This window comes from Podarcis pityusensis, assembly GCF_964106645.2.
Source record: "Podarcis pityusensis genome assembly, chromosome: 8".
NCBI lineage: Eukaryota > Metazoa > Chordata > Lepidosauria > Squamata > Lacertidae > Podarcis > Podarcis pityusensis.
In genome coordinates, this window is record NC_138033.1 from 4,270,807 (window position 1) to 4,291,497 (window position 20,691).

Consider the following 20,691-nt stretch of genomic DNA (forward strand, 5'->3'; position numbering starts at 1 on the left):
ACAATTCACAATTTCCAAAACAACATGTGGAAACTACGATTTTATGGCATCATAAAACCTTTTAAATGTTTGCAGTGTGGAAAGAGCTTCATTCGGAGTAGTCACCTCTCTAGACATAAAGTAACTCACACAAAGAACAAACCTTACAAATGTTTGGTGTACAGTGGAACCTCGTGTTATGGATGGGATCTGTTCTGGAGGCCCGTCCGTAACATGGAACTGACGCAAGCCAAAGTGCTGCGTCTGTGCATGTGCATGGTGCAATTCAATGCTTCTGCGCATGCGCAAGCAGCGAAACCTGGAAGTAACCCGTTCCGGTACTTCTGGGTTGCCACGGGACGCAACACGAAAACACATAACCTGAAGCGGACGCAACATGAGGTATGACTGTAGTGTGACAAGAGCTTTCGTCACAGTAGCTCCCTGACTAAGCATCAAAGAACTCATAGGGAAACATCTTAGAAGGGGTTGGAGTGGGAAAAGATCTTCAGTCACACCAAGAGCTCCTACAATAAGCAAACCAAAAATTATGCTCAGTGTTAGAATTTGCTTCTGTATCTTTGATTTTAATTTTGCTCACCTCACTCTTTTTACTCATAGGCTTTTGCTAGCCCTGAGGCCTTTTGAGTCCAGTTTGCCTCCAGGCCGCCAAATGTAATGCAGGTGGAGAAAAGGATTATTATTATTCATTTCATTTCTCTACCGCTTTATATTTTGAAGAAAAATCTCAAAGCAGTTTACAGCATATTAAATCAATAAAACAATCCAGACAAACATTTCTGAAGAAAGTCAAATATAAAGCTCTGTCCCTGCTCCTGCCTACCTAGCAGTTTGAAAGCACACCAGTGCAAGTAGATAAATAGGTACCACTGCGGTGGGAAGGTAACCGGCGTTTCCGTGCGCTTTGGTTTCCGTCAGAGTCCCGTTGTGCCAGAAGTGGTTTGGTCCTGCTGGCCACATGACCTGGAAATCTGTCTGTGGACAAACCCCGGCTCCCTTGGCCAGAAAGCGAGATGAGTGCTGCAACCCCAGAGTCGCCTTTGAATGGACTTAACCGTCCATGCAGTGGCAGAGGAAGAGGTGTGTGTGTGGGTGCAGCCTGCCCCGGGTGTCATCACTGAGGGGTGTGTGACAAAATGAGTTAATTTTTTAAAGAACTGGGCTCATGAAACTTTAGGAGTGACGTGGTGGCTTAGGCACCTGCAGGATCTGTGCTGCCTGAAATGGCAGTGTGGAGCTTGCGTCTGTCTACTGCCTCTCCCTCAGCTGCCCTACAACTGAGGGAGAGGCGATGATGGAACTTGCCGAACTGACCGGGAGACTCCGAGACCAGAGAGAAGAGATGGTGGAAGAAGACTGGAAGAAGTTTAAGGAATATTAAACCTTAGAATAGCTTTGGAAGTGGATATAGGCTGTAGGCTTAGAAGTAGAAGATAGGGTATTTTAAAACAGTATTATTTGTAAGTGATAAAATGTGAAGTTATTTTAAGTATGATTTTAAAAAAAAGATGGTTAGAAATGACGATATATGTAAACTGCTAAAGATGAAGTAAAATGAAAATCAGATAGGTGGGACCTGGGGAAGCCAACTTAATGATGTTTAGAAAAATAAGGGTATGACAAGAATTTGTCCGTATTGTTTGTCTTTTCTGTCTGTGTTTTTTATTTGTGTTATAAAATGAGTATTTTTTTTCTGGAAAAAAATAAAATACAACTGAGGGAGAGGCGGCGGAGAGGCTCTAAGCGTTGGAGAAGCTCACCCTGCCCCCATGGGCGTGGGTCACCCCACCCCTGGCCTCAGGACACCTCCCCCCTGCACCAGGCACCTGAGCGGCTAGCTACACCACTGTGTCCAGGGGTTCCTTTACCCATCAAAGCATTTATATTATTGTTTCCACTACAAGGGCCAGAATGGGGGCTGGATGGCTGCTGGCGTTAGGCTTGTACCTAATGCGAACAACCCACTAGCCTGACAACTGGCACAACAGCAAGATTAAAGGAAGTGCAGAATGCAACGGGTAGGGAGTGGATTTCAGGAAAACTGGTGGAAAGCATGGATAAATGCAAGAACTACCACGCACGAGAACAGCAACTTTGCTGGAGCAGAACCATCAGGCGTAGGCAAATCCTGTCTCACCTATTTATTAGAGTTTTCCAAGTCCACAGGTGTTTTTGTTTTGTTTTGTTGTTGTTTAGTCATTTAGTCGTGCCCGACTCTTCGTGTCCCCCTGGACCAGAGCACGCCAGGCACTCCTGTCTTCCACTGCCTCCCGCAGTTTGGTCAAACTCATGCTGGTAGCTTCGAGAACACTGTCCCACCATCTCGTCCTCTGTCGCCCCCTTCTCCTTGTGCCCTCCATCTTTCCCAACATCAGGGTCTTTTCCAGGGAGTCTTCTCTTCTCATGAGGTGGCCAAAGTCTTGGAGCCTCAGCTTCAGGATCTGTCCTTCTAGTGATCACTCAGGGCTGATTTCCTTCAGAATGGAGAGGTTGGATCTTCTTGCAGTCCATGGGACTCTCAAGAGTCTCCTCCAGCACCACAATTCAAAAGCATCCATTCTTTGGCGATCAGCCTTGTTTATGGTCCAGCGGCAAATCTAGTCAGCATGGTGCACTTAGACTTTCAAAAAGCTTAGGAAACCCCCTGCTGGCAGCTTCTGAGTCAACTACTAGGCAGTAGGGATGTTAGCAGTGATTGCATCCTGAGGTGGTTGCAATCTCTGCCGTTTCCACCCTGCTGCAGTTCAGCTAAAACATTAGTCGGCCTTGCTATCTGCGACGACTGAAACTGATGCAACAGATTCCATAAGCAATTTCCATGGCCCGGAAGCATCAAAAGCAACGCAGAAGGTAACTAAATAAAAATAATAAATGATTGTTATTTGCTCCCCTCCTTTCACCTTGAAGTCCCAGAGCAGGTCACCACATTGGAAACTTGTCCAAAACAACCTGCAATCATAAAAGCAAGGTGGGTCCTAAAAACAGAGACATTGAGTGACAAAAGGCCAGGGTAAAGGGGTGGGGGTGGCATCTTCAGCATCCTCTGGAAGCTGAAGGTGCAGGTACCCTCCTATGTTCCTCAGGAGAAAATAGGGACATTTCTCTGGTGACTGGGGGTGGCTGCCGAGACCACATAACACCGGTCTTGAAAGACCTACATTGGCTCCCAGTACGTTTCCGAGCACAATTCAAAGTCTTGGTGTTGACCTTTAAAGCCCTAAATGGCCTCGGCCCAGTATACCTGAAGGAGTGTCTCCACCCCCATCGTTCTGCCCGGACACTGAGGTCCAGCGCCGAGGGTTTTCTGGCGGTTCCCTCACTGTGAGAAGCAAAGCTAGAGGGAACCAGGCAGAGGGCCTTCTCGGTAGTGGCGCCCGCTCTGTGGAACGCCCTCCCATCAGATGTCAAAGAGATAAACAACTACCTGACATTCGGAAGACATCTTAAGGCAGCCCTGTTCAGGGAAGTTTTTAATATATGACATATTAGTGTATTTTTGTTCTTTATGGAAGCTGCCCAGAGTGGCTGGGGAAACCCAGCCAGATGGGCGGGGTACAAATAATAAACTATTATTATTATTATTATTATTATTATTATTATTATTATTATCCACCCCCCCCACAACTGACCCTATTCGACTCTCATTTTTTGTCCCCCACCCACAGAGCATTCCCTATCAGAAGAAGGGCAAGTGCCAGCACTATTACACCAATGGGACACAGCACACATGCCCTCCTGAGAAAGCCCCTTAATCCTGATTTTATTTCACTTTACTCTTTGGTAGATTTGCAAGAAGAAAAATGCACACCAATAAATTTTAGAAAGGGACAAGGTTAGACATGGGTGCACAAAGCATTTTTAAAAAACGATAATAAGACTCTTTGCGCTCCGCTCCCCCTTCCTTCCCACCTGGGGATGCCCTGCCCTCTGCCTGGCTCTCAGAGCTGGTGCATCATGTGGGGCTGGATCTCGGGCGGCCGCAGCCTCTCCTTCTCCTTGTCCAGTCTCCAGCAGCTGCCCAAGCTGACCAAGGGAAGAGGCTGACAGTGGTGCCTAGGGAGAGGCCATGGGAAGCTGGCCATTGAATCCTTCCGGGTAGGAAGGCATAGAAAAGGCTTTGCCCCACAGCCCGGATTGGAAGATTGGAATGGAGTCAGGGGAAGCTGCGCAGGCAAATAGACAGTTGGAAAAATATAAATATACATAAAGAAAGCTGTATTCGACGGATGAAAGGATGTATTATTTCTGATGTGATTGAGAATCGTAGAGCCAGGGACGGAGAACTTTAAAGCGTTAAAATCGGGATGTGGAAAATATGAAAACAATGAGGAGAGGCAGGACTGAAGATTTGGAGATACGCTTCAGAGGTCCAGACTATGGGGAGCCCCGAAAAATTAATAATTACAATTTGGATTATAATTTGGTCTTAAAAAAAAAGGTTCTTGTTTTAATTGCATTATGATTGTATATGTTGATTGGCTGTTTTTTATTGGAAAATGTTATGTACTGAGTTGAATAGGATCCAAAATGCAGCAGTCTGACTGGTCCTAGAACAATAGGATTCAGAATGCAGCAGTCTGATTGGTCCTAGAACAATGGGATTCAGAATGCAACAGTCTGATTGGTCCGCAGGAGTCACCCAATCCAACTCCAGGTGGAAGTGAATCCGGAACCTGATTGGCCTACAGGAGAATCCCGGAATTAGCCAATCGTGGGGCCCATTGTGTAAATAATATATATAAAGCAGACATTTCGGGGGAACTGGCATTCCTCACTACTATGAGCTGAATAAAGAGCATGAAATCCACACTCGACTCCAAGTATATTTCAGAAAACTAATAAAAATGATTTTTTTTAAAAAAGAAAAGGCTTTGCCCCCCACCCTGAGCCTCCAGCCGAGCCTTGTTTAAGCAGTGAGGTCTTCCTGGGCTCTGGCATGTTTCTGCATCTTTGGTTAGTGTTTGATTCTGACTTGTTCTTCTTTAGCAGTGACCACTGGCTTGTCCCAAATCTCCTGGTTTCCCTCAGTCTGCTATAATCATGTAGGCGGGGGCGGATCTACTCTGAAACAAATGGAGCTTAATCCTAGAGAGGCCCCAGAAGCGACTTTATTCCACACTGCTATAAAACTTGGGGTCTAGTAGACCCAATTTGAGTGACATGACTCAAATTGATTTTTTTGTTGTTGCATATATTTCAACAATTCAGTTGCGAATTCGCTGGAGGAGACTCTTGAGAGTCCCATGGACTGCAAGAAGATCAAACCTCTCCATTCTGAAGGAAATCAGCCCTGAGTGCTCACTGGAAGGACAGATCCTGAAGCTGAGACTCCAAGACTTTGGCCACCTCATGAGAAGAGAAGACTCCCTGGAAAAGACCCTGGTGTTGGGAAAGATGGAGGGCCCAAGGAGAAGGGGACGACAGAGGACGAGATGGTGGGACAGTGTTCTCGAAGCTACAAGCATGAGTTTGACCAAAGTGCGGGAGGCAGTGGAAGGCAGGAGTGCCTGGCGTGCTCTGGTCCAGGGGGTCACAAAGAGGCGGACACGACTAAACAACTAAACAACAACAACAACATATTTCAACAATCCCAAAGTTTGAGAGTCAGTAGCATAGATGTTGTAAGAATGCCATGATCCGTCATGGAAAAGCGGCATTGAAGAAGAGGACAGGGGTTACCCAGACTTGGTGGCTGCTTGCAAGGGCCCCCCCAAGTTTCAGGGCCCCCAAAATGTAGGTCCCCTGCTACATGTGGGAATGTTTCTGAGATAATGTTTCATAATGTGGCCCCAACAGCAATCCTGTCACAAATCGATTGGTGCCTTCTCACCATCTAAAGCAAGCAGGGGGAGAGCAAACACGTTCAAATGATTTTAAAGTTGCATCACACCACAAAAGTAAAGAATAAGGAAGAACAAGCTATTAATGGGGTCTAAGCTTGCAGACTCAGATGACTTCTGATTGCTTCAGGTCTCACCCTCTGCCCTGTTTCCCCATACCTTGTTTGCAAGCCCAGGGGCTAAACCCTGTCCCTGGTGCCCAACACCCCCCCCCCAAGAGATGAGACATGACCACAATGTATAGGTATAAATTAGGCCACAACTTTAATTTCAGGTGTAGGAACCTTGGCTTAGGGCTTGGAAGGTATCCCTCTCATACCCAACAGGGGCTGAGGATGGGCAGGGCAATCAGGTGTTGTGAATCTCTCTTGCACTCGCAACCATGTTTTCTAGACTTGCACGTTCTCTTATTCCTGCAGTGCACTTTGTGCGAGACGGGGCTGGAGGAACTGCTGGAAGAACTTATTACCGGTGACCTATGATTACGCCTGTTGACTTTGTCCATGGAGTTTTCTTGGCAGGGATACTGGAGTGGCTTGCCGGTTCCTGCTCCAGGTGGATCACGTTTGGTCCAAACTCTCCACTATGACCTGTCCATCTTGGGTGCCCTGCTTGGCATAGTTCATAGCTTCTCTGAGTTATTCAAGCCCCTTCGCCACGGCAAGGCAGTGATCCATGAAGGGGATCACCGAAGAATTTATGCTTTTGAATTCTGGTGCTGGAGGAGACTCTTGAGAGTCCCATGGACTGCAAGAAGATCCAACCTCTCCATTCTGAAGGAAATCAGCCCTGAGTGCTCACTGGAAGGACAGATCCTGAAGCTGAGGCTCCAAGACTTCAGCCACCTCAGGAGAAGAGAAGACTCCCTGGAAAAGACCCTGATGTTGGGAAAGATGGAGGGCACAAGGAGAAGGGGACAACAGAGGACGAGATGGTTGGACAGTGTTCTCGAAGCTACCAGCATGAGTTTGACCAAACTGCGGGAGGCAGTGGAAGACAGGAGTGCCTGGCGTGCTCTGGTCCATGGGGTTACGAAGAGTCGGACACGACTAAACGACTAAACAACAACAACAAATGCTTACGCCTACCGATGCAAGAGCGTTGGCGCGGGGACTTATCTAAGTGGGCCTCAACCCTTGCCAAACGCTGCTGCAAGCAGCGATTTATACGCTTAAAGTCGAGATCTTCCTCCCCGCTTGACTGAGAGGCGCCACCCTCCAGGATGCGGCAATCTGGGGAGATATCAGTTGACTGACTATTCTGCCGACAGCGGCCAGTGGCCAGCTTCTTAAATGGATGGCTTTTCTTGGCAGGCCCCACATCTCAGGTGGGGGGGGGGGCTGTTAAATTGTGGGTGAACATATCAGACGACACAGCGATTCTTCAAAACAGCTCTTGTTTATTCACAGGCCTGAACAGAACTGAACTGAAGGGTTCAGCCAGCCTGCTTATATGGAGCTCCACTACAACGCAACAGTAACAACTTTCTGTAACTATCCAATCACTGAACATCACTTTCAATCCCTTATTTGCATATGTGGACCTGAGTGAAAACTATCTACAGTATCCCCCTGCTGGCCCAGGGTGAGAACTTCAGTACATAACAGGGGCCATCTAGCAAGGCGTACTTCCCCTTGCCCGTAGGTGGGGTCCTGTTATGTACTGACTTGAATAGGATCCAAAATGCAGCAGTCTGATTGGTCCTAGAACAATAGGATTCAGAATGCAGCAGTCTGATTGGTCCTAGAACAATAGGATCCAGAATGCAGCAGTCTGATTGGTCCACAGGAGCCACCCAATCCAGCTCCAGGTGGAAGTGAATCTGCGACGTGATTGGCCTACAGGAGAATCCCGGAATTAGCCAATCAGGTGGGGCCCATTGTGTAAATAATGCATATAAAGCAGACATTCTGGGGGAACTTGCATTCCTCCTCACCACTAGGAGCTGAATAAAGAGCATGAAATCCACTCTCGACTCCGAGTATATTTCAGGCCCGCAAGGTAGGCGAGTAGGAGGGTGGTGGAATATCACTATGTCGGTGGTGAGTGGCCGCCCTCTTGGCTAGTTGAACTGTAGGCCATCTAGTTTCCTCCATCTTCTGTCCCTAGATTTCAATCTCCTCCTAGGCACCATACTTTTGCACAGCTCCCGACTTTTTCCTGTCATGCACACGAATATATTGTGTAATCACATCCTCCAGCACAACACATCCTGCTCTGCAATTCTATCTTCAATCTGGACACTTCATAGAATCATAGAATCATAGAGCTGGAAGAGACCACAAGGGCCTGACAGCAGGAAACACCATCAGAGCACTCCTGACATATGGTTGTCAAGCCTCTGCTTAAAGACCTCCAAAGAAGGAGACTCCACCACACTCCTTGGCAGCAAATTCCACTGTCGAACACCTCTTACTGTCAGGAAGTTCTTCCTAATGTTTAGGTGGAATCTTCTTTCTTGTAGTTTGGATCCATTGCTCCGTGTCCGCTTCTCTGGAGCAGCAGAAAACAACCTTTCTCCCTCCTCTATGTGACATCCTTTTATATATTTGAACATGGCTATCATATCACCCCTTAACCTCCTCTTCTCCAGGCTAAACATGCCCAGCTCTCTTGTCAGCCTGCGCTTGTAAACATTTCTGAGCTAAGCATACCGATGGCTGAAATTTGTAATTATATGTTTAAAATCTTGCCCAGCCATTTCCTGTGTGCTTTATTTCCAATTACATTGCAAGTTCCTAACTGCTTTCAGCTACGATTCTGTGTTAGCCTCCTGATTCTGTGTCTCCATGATTTTGGGTCCTTTTGATTTCTCTTCTTTATTTACGTCATAAAATCTATACATCACTGGATTGTAAAAACAAAACAAGACACTCAACAACTCTCAAAAGTGGTTTACAAAACAATAGCAACAATAATTTAAGATTTTCAAGATAGCAACAGACTGAAAAGAGGATTAAACCTGCATCAATTTTCTAAACATCTGGGTAGGTTTGTCTATCAAAAAACATTTTTAGCAGCTCTATAAATATATGAATCTGAATATATGCACATTATAATAGTCCTACACTGTAACCAAGCCCTGACACTGTGACCCATTGTCCATCTGGATTCAGCCTCCCTTTATCAACCCACATCCAATCCATTACAGGGGTTACAAGTTCCAGTGGTTCTCTGATATCATATCTGTATGTTGATGGCACCGCTAACCTCAGATCCCAAGCTAAATTCTCCTAGCAATTTTATATAGTTGTCAAAGGCATGGGGGACAGGATGCAACCCCAGGGTGGGAGCTGCATAGACCCAGAGGTCAAGCAGGAGTCCCCCAGCACCACCTTGGGATCTGCCAATCAGATGGGATGAGAGAGCCACAGCAAAGTGAGGCTCCCACCCCACGGAAGAGTATATAGAAAATTACTTTTTAAGGCATGATCCTGATCTAGGGGCCTATCTTACTGTTTCGCAACAGAATGCAAAATGTAAAATAATAACAGAAAACCAAAACATTCGCAAAAGCAATAAAGCTTCTTACAAAATTTTCTGGAGCTTTAGAAGCTGCCGAAACAAATATTGCCATTGCTAAATGAATTCCAATTCTTTTCTCTTTTTTTTTAATAAGATATTTATTAAGATTTTTTTTTTTAAATATTACAATACAAAATGAAAAAGAAAAAAAAAATTCAAAATAAAAATGATTAAAAAACCACTCCATTTTTCTATTACTTATTTTCCTTAACTTGTTTCCCGGACCTCCTCAAACCTCCCTTTTTTGTATTCCAGTTCAATTTGTTGGCTCAGCAAATCCTTACCCTCTTTGTTTATCCTAATCTTTGGTCTTAAAATATTAACATTAGATTTTTCCCTATTAACAACCCATTTTTCATATTCCCTTAAAGCATTACAGCTGGAAACCACTTAATTTCTATCCAACATCATTCTAACATTCATTAATTTTACAATATTTCTGTAGATAGTCTTTAAATTTCTTCCAATCTTCTTCCACCGACTCTTCACCCTGGTCTCGGATTCTGCCAGTCATTTCTGCCAGTTCCATATAGTCCATCAGCTTCATCTGCCATTCTTCCAGAGTGGGTAAATCTTGTGTCTTCCAGTACTTTGCAATGAGTATTCTTGCTGCTGTTGTAGCATACATAAAAAAAGTTCTATCCTTCCTTGGCACCAATTGGCCGACTATGCCCAGGAGGAAGGCCTCTGGTTTCTTCAAGAAGGTATATTTAAATACCTTTTTCAGTTCATTATATATCATTTCCCAGAAAGCCTTAATCCTTGGGCACGTCCGCCAAAGGTGAAAAAATGTACCTTCAGTTTCTTTACATTTCCAACATTTATTATCGGGCAAATGATAGATTTTTGCAAGCTTGACTGGGGTCATGTACCACCTGTAAATCATTTTCATAATATTCTCTCTCAAGGCATTACATGCCGTAAACTTCATACCTGTGGTCCACAACTGTTCCCAGTCAGCAAACATAATGTTATGTCCAACATCTTGTGCCCATTTAATCATAACAGATTTCACCGTTTCATCCTGAGTATTCCATTTCAACAGCAAGTTATACATCTTTGACAAAATCTTAGTTTTAGGTTCTAACAGTTCTGTTTCTAATTTTGATTTTTCCACCTGGAAACCGATTTTCTTGTCCGAATTATATGCCTCCATTATCTGATAATAATGAAGCCAATCTCACACTTTATTTTTTAGTTCCTCAAAACTCTGCAATTTCAGTCTATCTCCATCTTGTTCCAAAATTTCCCAATATTTCGGCCACTTGGCCTCCATATTGAGCTTTTCCTGTGCTTTCGCTTCCATCGGTGACAGCCACCTTGGGGTTTTATTTTCCAATAAATCCTTATATCTTATCCAAACATTAAACAATGCTTTCCTGACAATATGATTCTTAAATGCTTTATGTGCTTTGACCTTATCATACCACAGATATGCATGCCATCCAAATACATTGTTAAAACCTTCTAAATCCAAAATGTCTGTGTTTTCAAGAAGCAACCATTCTTTCAACCAGCAAAAAGCTGCTGATTCATAGTAAAGTTTAAAGTCTGGCAGGGCAAATCCACCTCTTTCCTTTGCATCTGTTAATATTTTAAATTTTATTCTAGGCTTCTTGCCCTGCCAGACAAATTTAGAAATATGTCTCTGCCACCTCTTGAAACAGTCCATTTTGTCCACAATTTGCAAAGTTTGAAACAAAAACAACATTCTAGGCAATACATTCATTTTTACCGCAGCAATACGGCCCAACAGTGAAAGCTTCAAATTTGACCAAATTTCTAAATCTTTTTTCACTTCAACCCAACATTTTTCATAGTTGTCTTTAAATAAATTCCCATTTTTTGCTGTCATGTTAATCCCCAAATATTTAACTTTCTTAACCACTGTTAAACCTATCTCGTTCTGAAACCTCTCTCTCTCCACTGGTGTTAAATTTTTCTCTAAAACCTTGGTCTTTGACTTATTCAACTTAAATCCTGCAACTTGACCAAACTCTTGAATCAGTTCTAAAACTCTTTTGGTACTAGATTCTGGCTCCTGTAACGTCAATACTAAATCATCTGCAAACGCTCTCAATTTGTACTGTTTGGCTCCGACCTGTATACCTTTAACCAACCGGTCCCTTCTAATCATATTCAGCAAAACCTCCAGGACCGATATAAAAAGCAATGGGGAAATTGGGCAACCTTGTCGTGTCCCTTTTTCTATCTTAAATTCTTCCGTCACTACATTATTTACAATTAGTTTAGCCTTTTGTTCTGAATAAATTGCACTTATACCGTTTTCAAAGCCTTGGCCTACCCCCATCCCCTGTAGATTCTTCTTCATAAAACTCCAAGAAATATTATCAAAGGCTTTCTCCGCGTCCACAAATATCAAAACTGCTTTAGTGTTTATGTTCACTTCTAGCTTTTCCAAAATCTCAATTATATTCCTCAGATTGTCAGACAAGTGTCTTCCCGGGAGAAAGCCCGCTTGGTCTTTATGAATCTCTTCCATCAACACTTTTTTCAATTTCTTGGCCAAAATGTCTGCAAAGATTTTGTAATCCACATTAAGTAGTGATATAGGGCGGTAGTTCTTAAGCTGAGTCTTTTCAGTCTCTTCGGTATAAGTGTAATGTAAGCCCCTTTTTACACAACTCTGGTGCCCTTTATCCTTCCAGTATTTCATTACAGACTTCCTTTAAAGGCTGTATTAACCACTCTTTCAAGGATCTATAATATCTAGAAGTCAGCCCATCCGGTCCTGGAGATTTGCCCAATTGCATGTTTTGGATGGCACCTTCTACTTCCTGTTCAGTTATTTTATAATTCAACATTAATTTACTTTCTTGAGAGATTTTTTGTAATCCATTTGTCTTCAGAAATCGGTCTATGTCCATTTCTTTCTGTGGCCCTTGTGTGTATAGTTGTTTGAAATACCTCTGGAAACAGTTTCTAATCTCAGCTGGATTGTGTATGTTCTTTCCTTCCACTTCTAAATTTGTGATAGTATTTAGTTTTTGTCTTTTTTCATTTGCCAGGCCAACAATTTCCCACATTTATTAGCTGATTCAAATGTTTTTTGTCTCATTTGTTTAATTTTCCATTCTATTTCCTGATTCATCATTTCCATATATTGTACTTGATATAACTTTATTTCTCTCAAAATCTCCTGCGACTTTGGTTTTGCTCTCAATTTCTTCTCACTTTCTTTTATTTTCCCCAAAATTTTGTCTTTCTTCTCATTTTGGCTTCTCTTCTTTATTGCGTTCTGTTGTATCAAAAACCCTCTCATAACAGCTTTGCTTGCATCCCAGATTACTCTTTTTTCCACATTGGTGCTCATATTTATCTCAAAATAATCTCTCAAGGTTTTTTGGGCCTTCTTAAACACTTCTTCATCTCTAAATAAGGTGTCATCCACCCTCCATCTAAAGGAGCCAGTTGATGTTAGTTTCAACTCCATCCTTACCGCATTATGGTCCGAGCAGGTTTTTGGGCAGACTTCCACCTTCTTTATCTTTGGTGCCATTCCTCTAGTTACCCATATTTGGTCAATTCTAGTCCATGTCATCTTAGCTTCAGAAAAGAAGGTTCCCTCTCTTCCCAAGGGGTTCTTTGTTCTCCAAGTGTCCACTAAATCAAAATTGTCTGTCATCTCAAAAAATGTTTTCGGTAGTCTACCATCCTTGGTAACTACCTCTCTTTGTGCCTTATCCATGTTTGTAGATACTACTCCATTCATATCCCCCATCAGAATCAGATTGTAATCCAAATAATCCAATAAGGTCTCATGCAACTTTTTAAAGAATTCAGATTTCCCCTCATTCGGTGCATAGATTCCTACTATCAAAAATTTCTCTCCTTGAGCTTGAATTTCAATTGCCAAAAATCTTCCTTGATCATCTTTAAAAATTAATTTCGGTGATAGTCTCTCCTTTGCATATATCACAACTCCTCTTTTTTTAACTTTGTCAGATGAGATAAACTCCTGTCCCAATCTCTTATTAATCAATAGTTTCCTGTGTAACCTTGTTACATGTGTTTCTTGTAAACAAATCAAGTCCAATTGTTCCTTTTTTAATAAATGAAAAACACTTTTTCTCTTCCGAGGAGAGTTCAAACCATTACAATTCCAACTTAGCAGTTGCAGAGCCATGATAAGGTTACTTCGCTTTACCTCCAACTGCACCAAGTGTCTGTTCTTGTTCTGTCAGTGGTGTCTCTTTCTCTGGGCCATGCAATCCAAAGGATAAGTTTGCTATATCCAGTATTCCTTTCTCCAGTGCTTTTGGCTCTTCTCCAGATTGCACTTCTTTCTGTAGATCTTCTCCGTGATCCTTCAAAAACCTATCTTTGTCGTTGACTGATCTTATTTTTATCTTTCTTCCTTTATATTTAAAGGACAGGCCTTGAGGGAATTCCCACCTAAAGATGATTCTATTTCTTCTCAACAGGGCAACCAGATCTCCGTAATTGAGCCTTAAGTCCAAAAGATGTTTTGGAATGTCCTTGAATATCTCCACACTTGAGTCGTAAATTTCCAAAGTCTTTTGGTAATGCAAATTCAAGATTTTGTCTCTTTCCTCTTTTGTTCAAAGGGTAATCAAGCAGTCTCTCACCTTGTTCTTCCTTCCTCCTCTTCCAAGTCTAAATGCACTCACTATCTTAAATTCTTCCTTCCCCAGATCCTGTTGCCAGAAATCCGTAAATTCCTGCGTAAGAAAATCAGCCAAATTGTCTTTCTCGCGTTCTGGTACAGCCCTGATTCTTAAATTTCTTTGTTTCTCTTTCAATTCAATCATAGACAATGTCAAACCGTGGTCCTCAAGTTGCTTATATACCGGCGGTATCTTCTCTTGAGTAGCAGTTGCTATATCTTTTGCTTCTTCAGCTATCTTTCGAGTCGAAGCAGATTCCTGTAATAATTTTTCAATAGACTCAGTGTTGGTATTCACCTTCTGTCCCAAATTATTAATGCTTGTAGTATTCTGGTCAATTTTAACTGATGCTTCAGCTACTCGTTTATTTGTTTCAGCTACTTGTTTAGCTAAATTTTCCAAAGATTCATTAATTTTTCCAAGTGCCTGTGCCAGAACGTCTTCGGACGACATAACTTTTGGTTTAACCTGTGGAGGTGCAGCCCCTGGTATTCCAGATGGTCCAGATGTTGAAGCCCTTCGCTGCAACGCAGGATCTATCCGATAGGGTCTGCCAGACCTAGTAGTTTTTTCCTCTATCTTTCCTCTCCCATCTGCCATAACACTCTCATGAAGGTCCAAGGTCGTTCCCACGACTGGAATTTGTTTTGGAATGGAAAGTTCCTCTGGCCCAGTTGTTATTGTAGCTATGTCAAGCCTCCTCTAGGGGGACACAGTAACAGCCAAAGCTTGCAACTTTTTTTAAAAAAAAGAAAATAGTCCTTATAAGTCCCCCAATTCACAAAAAACAACAGTTTCAGTTACACTTAATCAGTTACTTTAAAACCAGGAGAAGTTCAGAAACACTGTATCTCTTCTGCAGAGTTAACTGTCAAAAGTCAAAAGTCCTCTGCTTACCGATAGGCTTTCCACAGAGCAAGGCAGTCCGTTCCCAGGTTTTAGGCAGTGGATTTTAGCTTTCTTTTTCCCTTTTTTTTTTTTTGCAGGTAAATACAGTTCAAACCTTTCCCCCCTCCTCTCCTGCAATCCGGAGGGGAGATCACTTTCCAGATGTTAAGATTTAAGTCTTTTTTTCTTTCAAACATCTTTCCAAGTTTCCGCTTACAGTCTCTTTGCTTTGATCTATTTACAAGAAAGGAAGGCAGACTTCCTGTTTATACCTTCTCGCTTTGGTGCGAAATTAACTTATTTTTTCCTTTAGTCCAATTTAATCCTACTCACGGGTAGTTGTTTTCAAAGTCAAATTGTCCCAGGAAGAAGTCAGCGCTCTCCGATAACGGCTATGCGGCTTCACTCCGCGGAAGAAGCAGTCGACTCTCAGCACCACGCCGCACACCCCGTCTCGCTCCGGAGCCCTTAGAAGGGTCCCTTCGCAACTTGGGGGGGGGGCGCAAAAGGTGCCCGCCGAGTCCCCACATTCACAGGCTTCACCCGCCTGTGATTTTTAAAGGGTCCCCGCTTCGCCGCAGCGGTCAGACCCGATCCCGCGGAGCTGGTCCCTCAGAGACTCAGAGGGAATCCGCCATTATCGATGGCGCCAACCTGGAAGTCTCCAATTCTTTTCCTATTCCCTTTCTGTGCTAGTTTCCCACTTATGGAATGCTGTCCCCGGGGGTCTCACCTGATATCTTCACAAATTCTCCTGAAGCAATATAGCAAACACTGTTCAGAGGCAAGGCCCTAGCTAAAGTTTAAGAAGAGGAGATGTGGAAGAACTAGTTCCTGCTCACAATATAGGAAAAACTACTCGCTTTGCATGCAACTTTCCCCTTCTTAATTCTTTCAGTTTCTTTTATAGCAAAACTGAATGAGGAAGACGGCTTCACAACTCTGTATTCGACAATAATTTGCATCTAAACACTCTCTCTTCCCCCACCAAATAGTTATTAAACATATGGTCAAATAATGCATTACACAGGTCAGGTGTCCTGCGTAATGCATTATTAAACCTTTTACTTCATCATGTTTCTATAGTGACATTTCAAGCCACAAACTTGTTTTGTTGCTTTTAAATCATTGTGTATTGACATGGTTTTGCATTTTTTAAAATAAATAAATACTGCCATTGCAAGAAGAAGAAGAAGGAGAAGGGGATGGAGGAGACAGTTATTGATGGCTGCTAGCCAGGATGCCTAGGGATGCGGGTGGCGCTGTGGGTTAAACCACAGAGCCTAGGGCTTGCCGATCAGAAGGTCGGCGGTTCGAATCCCCGCGACGGGGTGAGCTCCCATAGCTCGGTCCCTCTCCTGCCAACCTAGCAGTGCGAAAGCACAAAGTGCAAGTAGATAAATAGGTACCGCTCTGGCGGGAAGGTAAACGGCGTTTCTGTGCGCCGCTCTGGTTCGCCAGAAGCGGCTTAGTCATGCTGGCCACATGACCCGGAAGCTGTACGCCGGCTCCCTCGGCCAATAAAGCGAGATGAGCGCTGCAACCCCAGAGTCGGCCGCGACTGGACCTAATGGTCAGGGGTCCCTTTACCTTTACCTAGCCAGGATGCCTATGCTTTTGCCTCCACAGAGCATCTGAATCTCAGTTGCTGGAAAAACACAGGAGCGGGAGAGGGCTTGTTGGTTTTTCCACAGGAACCTGGTCACTCACTGTGAGAAGAGGATGCTAGACTAAGTGGGCCATTGGCCACATCCAGCATGTCCTTCTTATGTTCTTAAATGGGACCAATGTAAACAAACATACGTGCATATACTGTCACCCAGAGTGAACAGCGGTTGAATGGCTGCCCACAATGCACCCACAGAGCATAATGGTGTGGCCTTGGAGACTGATGGAATCTGAGAGATTCCTAATCGCTCTGGGGGGATCTTTCAGTGGATTGAGCAGGTGATCTTGCTGAGGCCCTAGTTCTGTTTTGCTTAAAAGGTAAAGGAACCCCTGACAGTTAAGTCCAGTCGCAAACGGCTCTGGGGTTGCGCACTCATCTCGCTTTATTGGCCGAGGGAGCCGGCGTACAGCTTCCAGGTCATATGGCCAGCATGACTAAGCTGCTTCTGGCGAACCAGAGCAGTGCACGGAAACACCGTTTACCTTCCCGCCAGAGCGGTACCTATTTATCTACTTGCACTTTGAGGTGCTTTCGAACTGCTAGGTTGGCAGGAGCTGCGACCGAGCAACGGGAGCTCACCCCGTCGTGGGGATTCGAACCGCTGACCTTCCAGTCGGCAAGCCCTAGGCTCAGTGGTTTAGACCATAGCGCCACCCGTGTCTGCTTTGCTTAGGGGGTGGCTATATGGCAATGAGCATGCACCCTGGTTTGATTGCAAGGCTTTCACACACCTTCCTGACAATGATTTGTTCATTCCACACTTTGCAATGCACTTCCCTGTTGATTTCCAAACAGCAAAATGGACCTCCCCCTCTATTTAAAGTGGATTTGTTGCTTCAGTCCACTTCATTTGCACAGACTTAAAAGTTTTGAATCCCTCTATAAACTGAGATAATAATAATAAAATTATTATTATTAATAATAATATAAAATAATAATAGCTGGACCATAAAGAAGGCTGATCGCCGAAGAATGGATGCTTTTGAATTATGGTGCTGGAGGAGACTCTTGAGAGTCCCATGGACTGCAAGAAGATCAAACCGATCCATTCTTAAGGAAATCAGCCCTGAGCGCTCACTGGAGGGACAGATCCTGAAGCTGAGGCTCCAAGACTTTGGCCACCTCATGAGAAGAGAAGACTCCCTGGAAAAGACCCTGATGTTGGGAAAGATGGAGGGCACAAGGAGAAGGGGACGACAGAGGACGAGATGATGGGACAGTGTTCTCGAAGCTACCAGCATGAGTTTGACCAAACTGCGGGAGGCAGTGGAAGACAGAAGTGCCTGGAGTGCTCTGGTCCGTGGGGTCACAAAGAGTCGGACACGACTAAACGACTAAACAACAACAAAATAATAATATTAATTTATTATTCATGCCCTGCCCATCTGGCTGGCCCCCCCCCCCCCCAGCCACTCTGGGCGGCTCCCAACAGAACAAATATCAAACATTAAAAACTTCCCTAAACAGAGCTGCCATCAGATGTCTTCTAAAAGTCAGATACTTGCTTATTTCCTTGACGTCTGATGAGAAGGGTGGACGCCACTACTGAAAAGGCCCTTTGCTGCAGGCATCTTGAGTTTCTAATCTTTCTAATCTCCCTTCCTCATTCATGGACAGGTAGGGAGAGTCCCATAGAGGCATGTAACTTTCTAGCAGCATTGCCCAGAGAAATGCTTGTGCAATTCGAAATTCCCCTGAATTACAGGTTTTTATTCTTTCTGCTTGCACTTTTACAAAAAAAAATATTGTCCATCTCTGTGAGGGGGAGGCTCCTTGGATTTATAGGCAGCACTTAGGATGCCCATCCACTTCTTTGCAGAACCAAAGTACCAGGAGGAGCAAAGTCAACGACGGCCGTCAGCTCCCAAATGGGCCTCTTTGGAGTGTTGCCCTTCTTGCTGGTCTCCTGCATCACCTTCTTGCTTATCCTAATCTGGAGGAGAGATGCCACAAAGGGCAAACTGCCCCCGGGCCCCACCCCATTGCCTTTGCTGGGCAACTTGCTCCAGTTGAATATTTGGGACATCATCGCGTCTTTTCAGAAGGTGAGTGTGGGTCTCTGCTGCGCAGTGTTGGGGGGGGGGGGAGACAAGGGGGCCATGGCCCAAGGCTCACAATTTTGAGAGGGTGTGAACCACATGCCCCCATGCACGGATCCTCGTCCTGAGGTGTGATTGATTGATTGATTGATTGATTGGTCTCTTGATTTATTACTGCAGAAAAAGAGGAAACTGCCTTATACAGATTCAGATTACTGATCCATCTAGTCAATTTTTTTCTGCTCTGCACTGTCCGGCAGCAGCTCTCCAGGGCTTTAGATGGCAGGGACTGGACCTGGGTCCTTCTGTATGAAAAGCACGTGGTCTTCCACTGAATCACACCCTTTCACGCTGTTGCTTTCCACCCAAGTATCAGGTGTGTTCTTTGTCTCTTGGCAGCTGCGGGAGCAGTATGGTCCAGTCTTCACTGTCTACATGGGCTCCCGGCCAATTGTGGTGCTGTGCGGTTATAAAGTCATCAAGGAAGCGCTTGTTGATAATGCAGAAACATTTGGAGGAAGGGGACCGATACAGGTCTTTGATGACACCTTGACAAAATACGGTGAGTGGCAGCATGGAAACAGAAATTTGCCTTGCAATGTTAGAGGAAGGCTTTTAATTAATTAATTAATTAATTAATTAATTAATTACCATATTTTTCGCTCTCTAAGATGCACTTTTCCCCTCCTAAAAAGTAAGGGGAAATGTGTGTGCGTCTTACGGAGCGAATGCAGGCGGGAGGCTCTGCTCAGCGCTCCCTTTAAAGAGCCGCGTGGAGCATGTGTGCGGCTCCTGGGGGCTTTTCCCCCAGGAGGGAGAAGGGCTGCCCTTCTCCCTCCTTGGGGAAAAGCCCCCAAGAGCCACACACACACACTCCATGCACTCTTTAAAGGGAGCGCGGCTCTTGGGGGAGCCTTAGCCACGCACAGCCTCTCCCGGGCAGGGGATGAAGGCTCCCCTTGCCTGGGAGAGGCTGTGTGCGACTATCCCATAAGCCAGGACAGCAAGCGGGACCACTGTGCAGCAATCCCTTTTGCTGTTCTGGCTTCTGGGATTCAGATTTTTTTTTCTTGTTTTCCTCTTCCAAAAACTAGGTGCGTCTTATGGTCTGGTGCGTCTTATAGAGCAAAAATGTGGTGATTGGTCAATCTGTATACCACCCTATACCCCTAAACCTCAGGGTAGTTCAGGAAGGGCTGTGGTGGAGTACCTGCTTTTGCATGCAGAATGTCCCAACTGGAGTCTTTGGCATTTGCACGAGACCCTGGAGAGCAGCTGCCAGTCAGTTTGCTGAGTTAGATGGACCAGGAGGTCTGACCCGGTGGAAGGCATTCCTGCATTGCTGAGGGCTGGACCAGAAGACCAGGGGGATCCCTTCCAACTCTATGTATCTAAGGAAGATTTCTATGTTCCTTTTCTTCCTGTTATCCCTTTCCAGCTTTGTGAATGTGCCGGGAGTGATGGGAGACAAGGGTGAGGCTTAAAGAATCACGAGCTCTCTGAAGAGAGGTGCAGGCATGAATTTGTCTTGTTCCGTTGTGCCATCTCCAGGGGTAGCACTACAAAACTTGATTTCCTCTGGATGACAGAAATCCAAAGATTTTTTAGGTCTTCTATGACAGTGCTTCCTAATTACCTAATTCCTAAGGAACACCATGGAGTTTTCTTGGCAGGGATACTGGAGTGGCTTGCCGGTTCCTGCTCCAGGTGGATCACGTTTGGTCAAAACTCTCCACTATGACCTGTCCATCTTGGGTGGCCCTGCACGGCATGGCTCATAGCTTCTCTGAGTTATTCGAGCCCCTTCGCCACGGCAAGGCAGTGATCCATGAAGGGCAAGGCAGTGATCCATGAGTTTGACCAAATTGCGGGAGGTAGTGGAAGATAGGAGTGCCTGGCATGCTCTGGTCCAGGGGGTCACGAAGAGTCGGAAACGACTAAACAACAACAACAAGGAACACCTGTTTTTCAAAAGCCAAGCTACGAAGCCCCTACTTTTGAAAATTTTGATAACTCTATGGTAGTTACCTGTGCAAAGCAATCTTTTGAACAAAATGTGGGATAGCCTAGCCTAATAAACT